The 6,961-nt window shown below is 37.7% G+C and overlaps 1 pseudogene; it reads right to left on the bottom strand.

Annotated features, from left to right (window-relative positions):
* Nucleotides 1–604: 604 nt before the first annotated feature.
* On the bottom strand, nucleotides 605–6,675 carry LOC112582050 (annotated as a pseudogene).
* Nucleotides 6,676–6,961: the final 286 nt, after the last annotated feature.

Raw genomic sequence — 6,961 nt, 5'->3', positions numbered from 1 at the left:
TGCAAACTTTTAAAATAAGGAATTATAAGCATAAATTAGAATAATTTTTTAAAAAACACTTTCAAATGATAAACATGTTTTAAATACAAAAGTTGCTTATTGCCATGAGATAGTATCACCTACATGTGGGATGTGAGGGGTCATTTGTCCATCAGGTTCAAATTGGGTCAGACATCTCTAAAATGCGATATGAGGAGCAAATGCTATATTCTGGTTGCATGACCACTGTCCTATATATGAATTCTGTCTACCTTGTGTGGCAAATACAAAGATGTTTGTTTGCAAAAATCTTGTGCTTTATACCCCAGAAAAAAACTCCTTGAGGGGCTACTATGGCTGCAGCCATCACCTTTGCTTCCCTAATACCATTATTCTCTTTGTGAACTATTTCAGGCACATTCATGGCCTTAACGCTTCACATGGCTTGACAAGATGTTAACTCTCATGGTATACTTGTTCATGAGTTCCTAGTGATGACCACAGAAAGAATGCTTACTCAGGTTTTGTTGTTGTTGTTGTTGTTTTTAAATACGTAAACTGAAATTTTATGGACTGAGCTTTCACTGTTTTTCTTGCATGTTGGAGAGGCTTATAAAGAGAACCATTAGGATTTTTCATTTCCTTTGGCTAACTTCCTAAGATCTCCTTTTACATCCTTATTTCTCAGAGTGTAAATGAGGGGATTTAACATGGAGGTGACTGTTCCATAAAATATTGAGATGACTTTGTCCTCTTCTTGATATTCTTTTGACTGAGGTTTCAGTAATATGTAGATCGCTGTCCCATAAAATATGGTGACCACAGTTAGATGGGATCCACAAGTGGAGAAAGCTTTGAGTCTGGCCTCCACAGAATGGGTCTTTAGCACGGCAACCACAATGAGAGTAATAGATGAGGATGCAAGTGAATGGCAGGGGCAGTGTGAACACACTGATAACCAGACCCAGAATTAGACTGACAGGGGTGTCTGAGCAGATAAGCTTCAGCAGGGCTGGGATCTCACAGGTAAAGTGGTTGATGAAATAATGCCCACAACCATGAGCAGGGCTTGCGACGATTGGTGTGACTGCTACTAAGAAGGCACTAGTCCAGGTTCCCAAGGCCAACTGTATACAAACCCAATTGTTCATAATGACGGTGTAACGCAGGAGATTGGAGATTGCAACAAACCTGTCATAAGCCATGATAGCAAGGAGGAGACACTCTGTCATCCCCCAAAAGAGGAATGTGGTCATCTGGGCCTAACAGCTGGTATAGGAAATAGTAGGGAAGTCCCTGAAGCATTGGGCCAGCACATATGGCTCCCAGCTGGTAGAGTAACAGATATCAAGGAAGGATAAATTACTGAGAAAAAAAATACATGGGGGTATGATATTGAGAATCCCATCTCACTACAACAATAAGGTTGTTCCCAAACACTGTGACCAGGTAGAAAAACAGCAGTCCTAAGAAGAAGGCAACCTGGATTTGAGGCTGTTGGGAAAATCCTGAATCCAGTCACCTCAGAGGCATTGTCTTTCTTTACACTGCCTATTTATTTAGTTGTCTCAAGTACTAGGGAAATAAGACAAAACATCATGTTACCTAAATGAAGAAATAGGAAGAGTAGCATCTCAATAGCTTATTAGAAGCCATGTTCTGGATTAGTGTGTGTCATTCATTTTACTGGGTTAGACTCAGCTGTTCAAGTGTCCAGTGGTGGAAATAGAGGTTCTCTCTTTGTTTTTCTGTCTTACAGAACCGTATATGATCAGGAAAGGCTTATTACGTTGTTTGGACTATTAGGTACCCCTTAGATCATGTAAGACACATTTGATCAAGTAAGTGGGTTGATCATGTAAGACACTATTAAACATCAATAGTGGGTTACACAGAACTATTACACTCATAAAGGGGCATAGCTAGATGATTGACTATATTCTTAACCAAAAAAAGGCAAATATGCTACATCTCCCCACCAAAAATGCTTGTTTATAGTCAGTTTTATTTAAGCTGGTTCATTAATTAGCAAGTAATAATTTTTAAGTTTAAGCTCAATGATCCAGTTGTGAATTCTTGGAATACTTCTTTGCTTTTCAACTTTTTTTTTTGGTTTTTGTTCATATATAATAGTAAAACCACCTATGCATGTAAATTAGAAGGTGCATATGTAGCTAAATCTATCACTCAGTTCAATGGAAAAACATCACCAGCCAAAATGACATGAAATAAACAAAGCAATGTGTGGGTTTACTGAAATCTCACTCTGTTTAGTTGTCCTAACAACTATTTTCAAATGACAGAAACTTACTATGTGTAGATCCTGCCATCTCCATATAGTTCAGAACAAAAGCTTAAAGGGTGATGGGAAAATCTTATTAGATAAAACATTTTATGAAGACAACAGTTACCAGAAACTGTGAAGGGAGACAAGGGAAATCTTCGAATACATGTTTCCAGAAGTGTTCAGAAAAAAAAGAAAAAAGGCAGAGCTTTCCTAGTTTTATATGATTTCAGTAGGGAGTGAAAGAGATGACCCATCGAAGTCTCTTTTGGCTTTATGATTTTCTTATTTAGACACAGAATCAAACCTCTCCTTAACTGTATAGTTATGTTCGTGCTATATACATAATTAGGTAATTCTTCATGCTAAATAGGCAGAATGTTGAAATACAGAGAGAAGGCAAGGGAGTAACCTGGATCCACTAATAAGCTGCACCATCTTGAGAAATTCAGTGTCCTCACACATAAACCGGGAATATCACCTAGCCCCTGGCAGAACTGTTCCAAGAATTCAGTTCAGTTTAGTCGCTCAGTTGCGTCCGACTCTTTGAGACCCCGTGGACTGTAGCACGCCAGGCTTCCCTGTCCATCACCAGCTCCCAGAGCTTGCTCAAAGAATTAGACAAGATGATTTCTATAAAGAACCTAACACAGTGCTGAGTATAAGTATACCACCCAAGATACATTAGCTCCCTTCCCACTTTCATGGCCCATGTAGACCTTTCCATCAGCTTGGATTTCATCCTTGTAAACATGTGCCAAAGTGTCATGTCATTGTACCTTTCTTTGTAAGGTTATCATGTTACCAGTAAGAATACCATCTGAAGTTTTTGGTTTGAGTAACAACTAAAGAAAGTTTGAGTATGTAAGTCATTAAAATTTGTTCCTAATGGTAGGCGGGAAAAGACATATAAAGAGATGAAAATTACTCACTGACTTAGGGCTGGAGGACAGCAACAGAGAAGTGTACCTCATTCATAACAGAAGCATTTTGCAGTTGGCGACACCCCCACAAATGACTAATCTCCAAGAAGAAATTTGATTCTTTCAACTGCAAGGAAAAGAAGTTTAATACAAGCAGCTGTGGTAATAAATCTTCCTATCAGTTGTGGTTATAAGGTTGGAAAATCTTGAGTTAACGGTGCTGGTGAATCATGCCCATTTATTTCTACTTGTTAAATATCTTTTTCTTTTATTTACACAGAGTTGGCTTGTAATAAGGCTACCATGAAAGGTTGGTGTCTAAAAGACAATAGAAACATTCATTTTCTAGCATAATAATAATAATAATTAATAATAATATAAATGTCAATTCATGACATGTGGTTTTTCTTTGCCTGTACAAATATTAGAATACTATTTCTTCTAGAAGTGTCCAAAATTCTGTTACTTTGTTCCCAGCAAACACAAAAATAAATTGAAAAAATGTCCTTTCTGAATACATTGAGATATTTTTAAAGCATTTGTGTTTGCCAAAAATGTATAATCTACTTACAGACCAAAAATATTTAGGTAGTATTAAAAGAAGCCACAATTCAAAGGCAAGAAGGAACTTTGGAAATTTGGATAATCTTGTGCTGGGTTTAAGAATTTATAAGCTCAGTCTTGAAGAACAATTTCCACTTTGGGGATTTAGGAGATATCCCTGCTTTGTAATTAAGTTGCCTAATGCAAATAGAGAAGAGAGAAAACAAATAAGGAGGAGGAGACATCTGCTGTATTTAGCTCGTTAAAATAATGTTCACTTTCCTCCTAACTTGATTAATGAGCATTTCAGTGAATGCTCCCTATAGCGATGATTCTACTCAATAAATATGGTGGCAGTTGGGAACCAGCACTGCTTTTCCTCAAAGGAGAAACTTTCTTCTGTCTGGGTAGCTCTTCATTTACTTACTTTTCTGATAACAAGTGACATATTCAGGTAAGTGCTATAAAGAATTTATATTGAGGAATTTGGGGGATGAAGATGTACATCAAAGTATGATAATGTAACTTAACTTTTGTGTTTACTGGATCCTCCAAAGATATACTATGGTTGTCAATCCAGTTCTCTCTCAAGTATAATTGTGAGTTCGATTTAGTTTTTTTTTTTAACTTGAGGGACCTTTGTCTCTGTATAATGCCATTTCCTTCTCCAGGGGATCTTCCTGACCCAGGTATCGAACCCAGGTCTCCTGCATTGCAGGCAGATGCTTTACCATCTGAGCCACCAGGGAAGCCCCTACCTACTTTTCTGATAACAAGTTAAATATTCAGGTAAGTGCTATAAAGAATTTATATTGAGGAATTTGGGGGATGAAGATGTACATCAAAGTATGATTACGTAACTTAACTTTTGTGTTTACTGGATCCTCCAAAGATATACTATGGTTGTCAGTCCAGTTCTCTCTCAAGTATAATTGTGAGTTCAATTTAGTTTTTTTTTAACTTGAGGGACCTTTGTCTCTGTATAATGGAAGTAAGACTGAGTGTATATTTTGGAAGCTATAAGCCCCTGGATTTAGCGACCATATCTGAGTCATTTCTATTTTCTTTGGAACTCTACCTTGCACAGAGAAAACTCTTCAAAGATGTTTGTTGAAATAAAAGCTCTTGATGTCACTTTAACTAAATGGATTCTTCCATGCAGGTATTTTTTTACATTGCATTTAATCATACAATTTTTTTTTTCTGAATTTTTTCCTTTCTGGCTGCCCCGTGCAGCACATAGGAATCTTAGTTCCCTGACCAGCGATCAAACCAGCAAAAAGTCTTAACCATCAGATCATCAGGGAAGTCTCTTTTCCTGAAATTTTTACTTGTCAATTTCTTTGTACCAAAAAAGTGTATCAACTGACAGAGCAGTGCTCTGTAGAAATACAACATATGAGAACTTTCACCCAGTTAGTCACATCATAGCAGGTTCTGTGGGTCACTCTCTCCACAAAGTGTTGATGATAAGGTTCTGCTTATGTGAGATATTAATTCCTCAAGAATTTTATTTGTGATTCTATCCTGGGGACTTTCTGACACCCATATATTAAAAATATACATGTATACACATGTATACCTGTGGCGGATTCATTTTGATATTTGGCAAATCTAATACAGTTATGTTAAGTTTAAAAATAAAATAAAATTAAAAAAAAAATATATCAAACCTTTGTGGAAATCCACAAAACATGAAGGAGAATAGGATGATGAACATTGTAGTGGCACACAAATTGAAAGAAATTGCAATGCCGCCAAAGAAATATTTCATGGAGAACATGATTGATGCTTCCCTGATGAAGATTACAGAACGGACATAGAGGCACACTACAAAAGGAATGGAAAGCTTCAGCTGTCCAGGCATCTGATGGAAATCTCAGTCTGGTAAAGAGCAGGGCATCTGATAAATTTGGGATTTGCCTTGCTGACAATTTCATTTCTCAGAAGGTTAAAGAAGCATTGAGGGGAAATGATGCTATGGATTTAATTATGATGGAATGGACCGGAATCTTGGACAAAATAACCATATCATCTGGGAGTTCATAATAGAAAGAAAGGCTATGGCCAATACTTCTAAAAGGGAAGTTGGCTATGAAACCAGATAGCTTTTCTCTGAATCTTTTAATTTCAAATTTCTTAAACACTCTGATGATACTTTGACCAGATACAGATAATCACAAAAGATTTAAGATGAAAATAGACCTTTTCCACTTCAAGAGCACAGCACAGAGCATGCAAACAGTCCAGACTCAGATCTCCTGCATGTAGACCGTACTTAGCAATCTCTAAAGACCTAATTGACAGCAACTTTCCTGTCTGTAGCCAGATTCTACTGGTGAAAATGAAAGTCGCTCAGTCATGTCCAACTCTTTGCGACCCCATGGACTATACAGTCCATGGAATTCTCCAGGCTAGAATACTGGAGTGGGTAGCCCTTCCCTTCTCCAGGGGATCTTTCCAACCCAGGGATTGAACCCAGGTCTCCCTCTTTGCAGGCAGATTCTTTACCAGCTGAGCCACCAGGGAAGCCTAAGAATACTGGAGTGGGTAGCCTATCCCTTCTCCGGTGGATCTTCCTTACGCAGGAATAAACCTGGGGTCACCTGCATTGCAGGCAGATTCTTTACCAACTGAGCTATGAGGGAAGCCCAAGATTCTACTAGACCCATCCCCCTGTGAGGGAAGCTCAAGATTCTACTAGGCCACATAGATCTGTGTGGCCTAATTTGAAAGTTTACCAGGTACGTGGATTTTACTTGTCTTGTGGATATTTTTCTCAGAGCCTTTTGTTGTATCTATGAGAGAATTCAATATATGCTTTAGAGTCAGGCAGAATCATTTATTCATTTGTCCATTCAGCAAATATTTTTTGAGTTCATACCATGTATCCAATTCTGTTAAAGTTGCCGAGGATACAGCAATGAACAAATAGAGATTAGGCATCCCTTCTCATTTAACTTATACTCTATTTGGATGATAGAACAAGAAGTAGCAAATTAAGCAATTCATATCATAATAACTGTTATGAAGAAAGCAGAGTTGACATGAAAGAGAGTGCTAGAACAAGATTACTATTTGAGTTGAGACCAAGAGTACACAAACAGACTATGTGAAAATCTAGGGGAAGAGAGTTCCAGGGAGAGGGAACAGTAAGTGCTAAGACTCTAAAACAAGAACAAGTTTCACTGCTTGCTGAAAAGATAGCAGATAACTGCAGCTGAAGTGTAGT

Source organism: Bubalus bubalis, chromosome X (genome assembly GCF_019923935.1).
Source record: "Bubalus bubalis isolate 160015118507 breed Murrah chromosome X, NDDB_SH_1, whole genome shotgun sequence".
In the NCBI taxonomy this organism is placed as follows: Eukaryota; Metazoa; Chordata; class Mammalia; order Artiodactyla; family Bovidae; genus Bubalus; species Bubalus bubalis.
This window is presented reverse-complemented; position numbering and strand designations above follow the sequence as displayed.